Source organism: Lepisma saccharinum, chromosome 14 (genome assembly GCF_977018435.1).
Source record: "Lepisma saccharinum chromosome 14, izLepSacc3.1, whole genome shotgun sequence".
NCBI lineage: Eukaryota > Metazoa > Arthropoda > Insecta > Zygentoma > Lepismatidae > Lepisma > Lepisma saccharinum.
The window spans coordinates 14725652-14737882 of record NC_139242.1 but is presented as its reverse complement, the minus strand read 5'-3'; positions in this window follow the sequence as shown (position 1 = coordinate 14737882).

The window sequence follows — 12231 nt, the reverse complement described above, 5'->3', positions numbered from 1 at the left end:
ACTAACGTAGACTAACGATGGACAAAATTTGGTTATTTTTCTAGACAAGTGGCGAGCTAAGTTCACGGACTCGATCGGGTATGCTAAAATTACATTTCAAATATTTTAGCTGCTAGACGGCTTACCTCCATGTTGGGCGAAGCTTTCCCCTCTCCTTTCACAAATATAAATAATTCGTGCAACCTAATGACTTTCGCTGTCTCTTGCATTGGTAAACATTTTTTCCATTTGTTTCATAATTTTAGCATGAATCAAACAACATTTTATTTTCTACGTTCACCTAATAAAGTAGTATGTTGGAAATTGTTTCCTAACTTGAAGGGATACAGTGAGACAATATATCCACTACACAGAACGAAGTACATAGTTGAAAGCATGGATCGGGTAATACAATGAATGGAAGAAAGCCTTAAATGAGAGAGAAATATGGAGCTTATATCAATATAGAAGAGACATAAGAAATGATAGAAAGGAAAAAACCCTGAGTAGCAAGCAGATCTTTGAGGGCCAGGACCTGCCAGATGGTTTTCAATAGGAGGCGGTATCGAGTCCCTTCTCCATCTTTTTCTAAAGTGGAGTGAATGGAGAGAATACAGATGAGGAATTTGATGAGAAGAAGTGGCAAAAGGGTTACGCATGTGTGTGAGAGAGAAAAATTGACAAACGTGAGGAAAAGGTATGCAAAGGATAAATAAGAAAATGTGCACCAACAAAAAGAAATTAGGAAAGAAATACCAACGAAATCGAGAGAAAGAGGGAGAGAGAATACATGTTTGTGAATGAATATATATATTATGTACAGTGCTCGAAAAAATTTCTTCAAAGCTAGGCGCCAGGAAACCACCTACTAGCAATTGTGCATACCACAGCATGTTTCAAATGTCGCACAATTTAAACTTTGAAAATGTATATCATGAAAATCGTAAGAGATATTTACTCCGGGTTTTCTGCACTAAACTAATCCTGTAGGCTATCACTGGTTTCATAAATTTATGTTAGCATTTATCTAAATAAAGGCAATTACATTATTTAAAAAAAAAAACATTGTTCATTTGCTGAAAACATCTGAGAACTAATTTTCAACCATAAATACCAACTCTTAAACAATTTGTAGGATCATGTGTTGGTGTTTGGTTGTAAAACAGTTGCTTTGTGAGATAGCCTCAGCGGAGCGAATTTACAATATAGAGAAAGTCTCCAATTTTTTTAATTTTTGGTTTACTAACTAATTTTGGCCTCCTAATCACGAATGTGTTATTAAAAATCGGCGGCGAAGTCGGAAATTTGAAAAAAGAAATATTTTTTTTCCAATTTTTATGAAGGTTTATCTCTGTAGTTTTGCGAACGAAATTTTATAAGTTTTACAAACGAAATGTTATAACTATGCTTGCCTAACCTAACTTAACCTAACCTAACCTTCCGTGAATGGTTTTTGGGCAAATAATCACTTTGAATACGGAATTCGTAGTTTTGTAGCACGTAAATGACGAACAATGTTTCAAAAAACACGCCATTTTTCCTAAAATCAACGGTGGAGTATTTGCGTATTTTTACAAACGAAATATTATAACTATGCTTGCCTAACATAACTAAAGCTAATCTAACATTACCTGAAATGGTTATCCGTGAATGATTTGTCGACCAATGATCACTTTCAATAAGAAATTTATAGTTTTGTAGCACGTAACTGACCAACAACGTTTCATCAATACAGGAGACGCCATACTTTCCTGAAATCAACGTTAAAACACTGTTGCCAAACTTACCTGTAGTTGTCCGTATATGCTAAATTGAACGAAAGGAGTGCTAATGGAACCTAACCTAACAGGCCTAACCTAACCTAGTAGGCATACCTCGTCCCCGTGATGGTTCGTGGGGCTATGTCACGTTAATAATTTTCTCTCCCGCCTAAATTATCACTTTCAACGACCAATGCTCTGAACAGTGTGGCAACGCTGTAGACGGCGCAAGGAATTTCGAACGTCATTTGTTCTGACATGGAAGATGGTGCCCGTGTTTCTTTATGGATAATTATCGCGGTAAATAACAACGTTATTTTACAACTTCTACAAATAAATATACAATTTTAACACGCGACCCCCGTCTCGTAACTCGAGATACGTCTCTAGGAGTGCATAAGAAGTAAGTGTAAGAAGTATGAAGTGAATTAGAGACTTTCTTTATATTCTACATTCTAGCCGCCTCAGCACAAGCAGGGCATTTTTCTTTGAAAACTTCTTGCACATGAGTGTAAGAATGGGTAGTAAAATACTCTTCAGAAATGCACAGGCACTGCTCCAATGAATACGCCATACTGAATCAATTAAAACAAACAGGCACAGTAGCGGCGAAGTGAGCGAAGAGAATTCGATGTAACCAGGGGAAGCCTAGGATTCTCTCAAGAGTCCAATTTCGGCACAAAATCTTGATTTACGATTTTTCACGTAAATGTATAGCCAATACTTAGACACATGTTTGCGACTGTTGGCAATATTTCGATCTGCTAATGTTGCCATATACGAAGATATGTCCCAAAAACGGCACTTTTCGTTCAATCCATAAAATAGCCAGTCAAAAATTCATCAAATGTTGCTCATGACCAATATTGGTCGCAAATGACATGGCATCAGTCATCAAATGTCTAATTATGACACACCGGTTGTGACAGTCAGATTTACCGTCATTATTATTATTATCATTATTATTCATGTATGTAGCGGTAAAAAGACGTGTCGATTCAAAGTGTTGAGTGTTTTCATTTGTAAGATTACATATTTGATTTTTGCCAAGCCGACGGGAGGAACGAGACATTCGCTTGTGTTAAGGGTGAGCACCTGAAGGGTCACGCTATGCGCCTAAAGCTTAGGAAATTCGACCGTAATGACAAACATTTAAATATCTCGGTTTCCAACGGTCAGATTGATGTGAAACTTATACCAGCGCAGCGGCATATGTGCAAGGACAGATGTGTGGAGTTTCGTCACGATCAAGCGACAATTACGGACGCCAGATCAAATCGGTTCTAATTGATCAGTTTGTGGACAGCGATTGCAATTGAGCTATGGGCGACAGTCAGGCGGAAGCTTAATCCGTCTGAGTAAACTTCGGACACGGTCCGTCCTAGTTTGGAGACAATAGAGCGTGGTGGAATAACCTCTGCGGAAGCGTCGCTCCAACGTGCGCCTAGCGTCCTTTTTCAAAATCCAAATAAAACGAAGGACATGGTTTTTCGATACACAGTCTTACCGCGATCCTTGTAGTGAGAGCAGCTCCGTGCTAACTCTCCATATACAGTTTTGCCGCGATTCTTGGAACGAGAGCACCTTCGCGCTGCCTTCGTGTACAGTGGACTTGGTTGTGTTGTGCGAACAGCAGTGTGTGTGATAGGCAGTAAGTCTACACGAGTGCGCCTACCTCAACCGCTGGGGGAAGTTGAAGCGAAACCGTGTTTCCGTGATTACCTTACGCCATTTATAATTTTTGAGAAACGAGGAACACCGGAAACAATGGCGGGCTAGAAGAAGAAAGGAGATGAGGGCGTTACGTCGATTCGCCCGACGTCAGAAGAAACTACGCCGATGATGCCTATCCGCCGCCATGTTGACGCCCCGACGACGCCCGACGACGCCTACCAGCCGCGACAGAGAGACGTAGAGAGAGATGTTGACGCCCCGACGATGCCGACGACGCCTACCAGCCGCGTCAGAGAGATGTAGAGAGAGATGTTGACGCCCCGACGACGCCGACGACGCCTACAACGACCGCTCAGATGCGACGTCCGAACCGCGCCATACCACGGAGATCCACCGATCCCGAGAGGGAGAGGAGCCGGAGAACTAGGTGTTTGAATCCTTTTCGCATCTTCATCGTCGCGACCAAAGGAACCTTTCGCGTGGATACAATGTGTTTTCAATCGCCCATAAAGACGCCAGGATGCACCCCGGAAGCTGAGAGATGGTAAAGTATTCATCTGTGTGAACCTTAACACGTGACGGCCCGATTGATTTAGAGAACGCCCTTGAAATTCGTCGACATTTTGAAAACGCCCACTCAACTCGAAATTTTATATCAAACTCCCGTCGCGCTTGTCATTTGTAATCTATTCGTCTCAGGTCAATTTTTCTTATTCCTTGTGATATTTTTTTATGATCTTAAATTCATTGTTGTTTGTGCTCCTTTGTATTTGTTTAAAGTGCGTACTATTAGAGTAAAGCGCCGCCCGCTTAATTGCATATTCTACTTGAGGTTTGTTCATTTTTATGTGTCAATGCTAGCTATGTCAGGCCGCATGTGTGATCATTTAGTAAAAGTATTTGCCTGGTAATGTGAATTGCTCGTCGCGGCGAAGTGTTTAAGTCCCGCCTGCTAGAGAGTATATGTTTGCGTCGCTCAACGGAGGTTATTTGTTATGTTTGAACCACGTGAGGTCTTGTAAAAGGAAAACGTCCGCCCACGTGAATGTAATTGCCGTTGAGACGCCTTTGTTTATACTGGTCAAGTAATGTATTGTCACCGCGCCGACTAGTTTCTTTTTAAAAACAAAAGGTGAACTTAAGTAAGGGCTGGCTAGGATTTAAGTAGCACTGGAGCAAAAAAAGATCACAAATGATCTGATTAGACAAAAAGTAAGATAAAATTAATTGAGAATGCAATAATTAGGGCTTGTCGTCATAAAACCTGTACATGTCATGTATAATTTCTTGTGTCGATGACCCCATGAGGATTGAATCTGAGAGAGAATGTGAGAGTGCAAGTGTGGGGACCTGTAATGATTCCATTTTTGTTAGTTATGAATAGAATATACTTTTTATTTTCATGTTAATTTTGGGCTATATCATTTTCGTATGCATGTCGCTACCCGTGATTTTCAGGTATGCAGCTAGCCGCTTCCCGGCTACAGGTAAAGAGGTGGTAATTTGAAAGTACGTATGTCTTTGTGTTTATTCGATATGGCTTATCACTATGCACTGTCGGTCACCGGTTCCTACACACGAACGTAACCTGGACCGTAACGCTATTTCGCTTGTCCGAGGGAGATTTTGCCGCCTCTATCTAGGTAGTGGTTGCATTTGTTTTCCCAGGCAAGGGAGGGCGTAACATACATCTTTTGGCGCCGCGAACACAGGGACCGGTATATTTTAAATCGAAAGCACCCTCAGTGCAGGTGCATATGTCGTTTTTGTAAGGGCTACGTCAGGCGTATTTTGGTGTCATGTAACTGTGTTTCATTGTGAGATTTTATTGTGTTATTTTTGACGTGAGGTGGTATTGAGGCATTAGGCGTTTATTTTTGTCAAGGTAGTAGGGCAGCTACTTAAGGCGTTAGGCATTTTAAAATTTTTGTTTGGCATATGGCATTAGGCGTTAAGTTGAGTTCTGGCAAAAGGGGAATCGACCGCCCTTATCTTTTTTCGTTTGTGAATTGTTTAAATACATATATTGGTATATATTGTGAGCGCTCACGTTTACGCTTGTCAGCGAGCATTGAGAATCGACCGAGGGTTGAATATTTGATTTCATGAAATTGCGCAACCGCCGCATCGAGAACTTAAACATGAGTGACGTAAGGGTGATTTGCGATGTCTGCAGCGAAGAGTTCCCAGAAAGTGAAAATGGCGGCACAGCTAGACAGGTTTGTTCCCGGTGCGATCTCCCGTTAGGTCCACGTGAAGGAAGCAGTCTACCGAACAGCGGGGGGCAAGCCAATGAGATCAGCGCGCAACCGGTTTCTCCGGGAGGTGCAGAACGGGTCGACGAAGCAGCTAGCCTCAGTGGTACCAGCTCCCAACAGATCATCGAGATGCTACTGCGGATCGAAGCCTCGCTAGAATCAAAGATGGAAGCCACGCGAAGCGGAATCGAAGCCTCGCTAGAATCAAAGATGGAAGCCACGCGAAGCGGAATCGAAGCCTCGCTCGAAGCCAAGATGGAAGCGACCCAAAGCAAGATAGAGGCCATCAGCACCCAGATGCGAGTGACGGAAGACCGCCTCCAGGAGACCATCCGTACTTCCGGTGAGGTGATAACGCAAGAACTCGTCACTCGGGTACAGGAATGCGAATCCCGTGTCGAAGCCAAAATCGCCGACATCAACGTGCGGATCGACCGGCAAGAAAACCAGATGGCAACACTGTCTCAGAGCGTGCGCGACCAAGAGGAAGGTATGCAGCAGATGGCCCGACAATGCGTGCAGCTGGAAGCGACATGTGACCGTGGCATAGACGCCCTGGGGCGACAAGTGAGAGAAATTTCAGGTCGAGCCGAAGGAAACTCCGAACGAATTGAGGACCTCGAGATGAAAGTGCGTCAACTGAGCGTGACTAGCAGCGGCACTTCACAATCGTCGCGGGAGCCCAGATTGACGTCACCACCGGCAGCCGACGTCGCCACTTGTTCGAACGGGGAAAGCGACCAGCGAGCTCCAGGAACGCCCCGCCCCCTTCGAAGAGAAGACGCTGCGTCACCACGGTTGAGTCCGCGCCGCGAGCAGGGGGAGGAAAATGTGGAGATACCTCGAGAGTACCTATTATTGGAAAGGGATGCGGAAAGACGCTAAGAAATGGGTGCGCGATTGCGTCATCTGTATGCAAACTAAGCCTAACCGCGTCAGAGCAGCAAAAAACCCAACCTCGTTTGTGGCAGAGAAACCGCGGGAAGTGTTGTTCGCAGACTGCGTGGGACCACTCCCGAAGAGCAAGGACGGCACGAAGTACCTATTCACAGTCATGGATGGATGCAGTCGTTTCCTAGTTGCGTATCCAGTCAGGTCAACCGCGACGAGAGTGTTGCTCCGTAAGCTTACTGAAAATTACTTTGTACACCTCGGAACTCCGCGCTACATACTCACGGACCGCGGAGCTCAGTTCACAAGTAGCCTCTGGAGGGACACTTTGGAAGCATACGCAGTGAAGCCCATATGGACCCCGAGCTACAGGCCGCAGGCAAACAAGGTCGAACGCATGCACTGTGAAATGAACCGCCTCTTGAGATTATTTTGCCATAAACAGCATCAGGAATGGAGCAAGCACGTCACCTCCATTGTACTCCTCCTAAACAACACAGAATCCGACACCCTTGGGTTCACACCAGCAGAGCTACAATTCGGCAGCACACCTCGGAGAGACGTAATTCGTCACTTTGGATTGAGGGAGGACAACCGCGACCCAACTGTCAAGCAAAAGATCCTGATGGCCGTCGAACGGACGAGAGAAACCAGGAGGAAGGCCAATGAAAGACAGGCAAGAGACGGCGCCGAGATTCGAACTGGAGACCTCGCATTCGTAAAAAATCACGGACTTAGCTCTCAAATTGAAGGGAAAATCAAGAAGCTCTTTTTCATGTACGATGGTCCGTACTTCTGCAAGAGCAAGCTCGCCGCCAATATTCTGGAGTTAGTGGACTGCACGTCTGGGAAGACCATAGCACCCCAGCATATAGAGAACTGCAAGAGGTGGAACTGTTCCGATGAGAAGCGCAGAGAGTGGACAGCACTGTACGAGAGTAAGAGCGACGTAAGAGTGCAAGCTGACGCGTAAATGCTCACTTCTTGTTCTTGTTTTGTGTACATACTCTTCGTGCTATGTTTATATACAGGGTGTTAATGTATTTGTTGGTCTATTTTATATACAGAGTGTTCAAGGATTTGTAAACAAAAAAAATTCTGTCCCGGTGTAGAGCGAATTTTTCGCGCTTACGAAATCCTTGGAAGAAGGAGAAGGGCGAGGTTGTGACAGTCAGATTTACCGTCATTATTATTATTATCATTATTATTCATGTATGTAGCGGTAAAAAGACGTGTCGATTCAAAGTGTTGAGTGTTTTCATTTGTAAGATTACATATTTGATTTTTGCCAAGCCGACGGGAGGAACGAGACATTCGCTTGTGTTAAGGGTGAGCACCTGAAGGGTCACGCTATGCGCCTAAAGCTTAGGAAATTCGACCGTAATGACAAACATTTAAATATCTCGGTTTCCAACGGTCAGATTGATGTGAAACTTATACCAGCGCAGCGGCATATGTGCAAGGACAGATGTGTGGAGTTTCGTCACGATCAAGCGACAATTACGGACGCCAGATCAAATCGGTTCTAATTGATCAGTTTGTGGACAGCGATTGCAATTGAGCTATGGGCGACAGTCAGGCGGAAGCTTAATCCGTCTGAGTAAACTTCGGACACGGTCCGTCCTAGTTTGGAGACAATAGAGCGTGGTGGAATAACCTCTGCGGAAGCGTCGCTCCAACGTGCGCCTAGCGTCCTTTTTCAAAATCCAAATAAAACGAAGGACATGGTTTTTCGATACACAGTCTTACCGCGATCCTTGTAGTGAGAGCAGCTCCGTGCTAACTCTCCATATACAGTTTTGCCGCGATTCTTGGAACGAGAGCACCTTCGCGCTGCCTTCGTGTACAGTGGACTTGGTTGTGTTGTGCGAACAGCAGTGTGTGTGATAGGCAGTAAGTCTACACGAGTGCGCCTACCTCAACCGCTGGGGGAAGTTGAAGCGAAACCGTGTTTCCGTGATTACCTTACGCCATTTATAATTTTTGAGAAACGAGGAACACCGGAAACAATGGCGGGCTAGAAGAAGAAAGGAGATGAGGGCGTTACGTCGATTCGCCCGACGTCAGAAGAAACTACGCCGATGATGCCTATCCGCCGCCATGTTGACGCCCCGACGACGCCCGACGACGCCTACCAGCCGCGACAGAGAGACGTAGAGAGAGATGTTGACGCCCCGACGATGCCGACGACGCCTACCAGCCGCGTCAGAGAGATGTAGAGAGAGATGTTGACGCCCCGACGACGCCGACGACGCCTACAACGACCGCTCAGATGCGACGTCCGAACCGCGCCATACCACGGAGATCCACCGATCCCGAGAGGGAGAGGAGCCGGAGAACTAGGTGTTTGAATCCTTTTCGCATCTTCATCGTCGCGACCAAAGGAACCTTTCGCGTGGATACAATGTGTTTTCAATCGCCCATAAAGACGCCAGGATGCACCCCGGAAGCTGAGAGATGGTAAAGTATTCATCTGTGTGAACCTTAACACGTGACGGCCCGATTGATTTAGAGAACGCCCTTGAAATTCGTCGACATTTTGAAAACGCCCACTCAACTCGAAATTTTATATCAAACTCCCGTCGCGCTTGTCATTTGTAATCTATTCGTCTCAGGTCAATTTTTCTTATTCCTTGTGATATTTTTTTATGATCTTAAATTCATTGTTGTTTGTGCTCCTTTGTATTTGTTTAAAGTGCGTACTATTAGAGTAAAGCGCCGCCCGCTTAATTGCATATTCTACTTGAGGTTTGTTCATTTTTATGTGTCAATGCTAGCTATGTCAGGCCGCATGTGTGATCATTTAGTAAAAGTATTTGCCTGGTAATGCGAATTGCTCGTCGCGGCGAAGTGTTTAAGTCCCGCCTGCTAGAGAGTATATGTTTGCGTCGCTCAACGGAGGTTATTTGTTATGTTTGAACCACGTGAGGTCTTGTAAAAGGAAAACGTCCGCCCACGTGAATGTAATTGCCGTTGAGACGCCTTTGTTTATACTGGTCAAGTAATGTATTGTCACCGCGCCGACTAGTTTCTTTTTAAAAACAAAAGGTGAACTTAAGTAAGGGCTGGCTAGGATTTAAGTAGCACTGGAGCAAAAAAAGATCACAAATGATCTGATTAGACAAAAAGTAAGATAAAATTAATTGAGAATGCAATAATTAGGGCTTGTCGTCATAAAACCTGTACATGTCATGTATAATTTCTTGTGTCGATGACCCCATGAGGATTGAATCTGAGAGAGAATGTGAGAGTGCAAGTGTGGGGACCTGTAATGATTCCATTTTTGTTAGTTATGAATAGAATATACTTTTTATTTTCATGTTAATTTTGGGCTATATCATTTTCGTATGCATGTCGCTACCCGTGATTTTCAGGTATGCAGCTAGCCGCTTCCCGGCTACAGGTAAAGAGGTGGTAATTTGAAAGTACGTATGTCTTTGTGTTTATTCGATATGGCTTATCACTATGCACTGTCGGTCACCGGTTCCTACACACGAACGTAACCTGGACCGTAACGCTATTTCGCTTGTCCGAGGGAGATTTTGCCGCCTCTATCTAGGTAGTGGTTGCATTTGTTTTCCCAGGCAAGGGAGGGCGTAACATACACCTTCGATAATTTCTTACATATTTTTCTTACTCAGAAGTTCATTTCTGGAAAAATTTGAATGGTGCTTTCCGTCAGTTATTAATTTATATAATTTTCTGTATGGAGTGAACTGAGAATTTTAAGCATTGAAATATATCTCAATGTATGAGGCTTTATAATGCAGAAAACCCGGTGTAAATATCTCTTTTGATTTTCATGATATACCACATTTCCAAAGTTTGAGTTGTGCGACTTTTGAAACACTCTGTATGAGATGCTGAGCATCACGGTATTCAAAACATCGCTAAATTATTTGAGAAAGCAAGAAATGGGGTGTTGGGGGACAAAGAGTAAGAAATTATTACTGGCACTCTGGAATGTTCACAACGTTGATTAAAAAAAATATCATTTGCTAACTTAAGCTGTACTGCAATTTGAACTTAGAATCATCAAAAGTTCGTACATATTACAGCATACACAGTCACCAGGCTGAAATTTTTAGTCGCCATGGCGATCTGGCGACCGGGATTTTTCGAGCCCTGATTATGTATGTGTGTATATACATACATACATACACTGCCCACCCTAATCTATAAATATGTGGATCCTGCCCACCCGGTCAAAATTGTCTGGCACCGCCCCCGAGTTGCAAGACGCTATCGAACATTGTTAAATTTTTAGGACATTACACGCATATAATAATTTGAAAACGTGGCATTTCGTCGTCCTTGTGGATGGCATTTCTTTCTTCGATAGGGACAAATCTCACGAAACTTCACAATTTCTTCAAATCTGCACCAGAAAGGATATACTTTGAATTGGACAGCTCGTTACACATTTAAGAAGATTAAGAATGAATATCGAATTAAAATTGAGTCGCCTATAAATACTTAGGCGAGCCTTATAAATTATATAAAAAATTGACAAATCTAAATTGGTTTGGAGGTTGCTTATTAAAAATTACCCTTCCCGAAAAGTCGATGTTAGCCATTAAATTTACGAAGAGGCGACACAAATGTTATTTAACTGAAGTAAAATTAACATTACTGATAAGTTTGATAAAGATATATTTACAAGATCGAACACGCGAACACAAATCTTCTTTGTAAGTTTACCACATTTTCATGTGGACCTGGTAACCATGATTCCATGACAAAATGTTGTTTCCAGTCTGTCGCTGGGCAATTTTAAGGTGAACACTCCACCCCTTCTCCTCCAGCAAACTATTTTGGAGGAAAATGGTAACTTGTGAGACTGTGGACTTCTTATTTAGTAATCAGTAGAGCCCGGAAGTTTGGTAAAATGCCTCTTTTTATTTACTGCATATATTGATAAAATTTTTCCGGATATACGTTTCTTATGTTGTTTCGAATGTTTTGGAAGCCTTTTCATTTTGCCTATTTTGCCTATTTGGGACCCCACTGCCTATTTTTAATTATAATGCCTTTTTTTTGCCTTTTTCAATGACATTTGACATTTTTTAAAAAAAAATGTGTATATAAATTATTTTTCTCCCAAAAAACGTTGTTGGCATTTATTTTTCTTCCGTTTATTATGTGAATAATTTTTGCCTTATTTAAGTAATATTGAACACACGCATGTTTCAACATTGCTGAAGGAGAAAAGTGTGAGAAAAAAGTATTTCATGCTGAGTCAGGATATTGCCTTTCGGTTAACATTTCTTGTGCATGATTGACTGCTGAAGTGGACAGGTTGATTTCGAACACAAAGAAAATATTTCTGAAATCTCCCTCTCGAACCCGAAAATTTCAGGAAGTTGCGATTGAGCTTAGTTTACCTCAGCAACCAGTCTTGACGAGATAGGGAACCTGGATATCAGCAGCTATATATTATGCTAACAACCTTCAAAAAATCAGTGAGGTGATCGATGCTCTTCCAGAAAATGAAGCGGCTTCAATTCGTGAAGTGAAAAAACTCCTGTGCTATTCAAGTTTACTTTTGCACATTATGGTGCATTGCCAGAGACAATTACAATTATAGCATCCATGAAAATCTTCGAGGAATTTATGCAGCAGATGATGGAAGTGCCAGGAGAAAAGGGGTCAGCTGTTGCGGAAAAGTG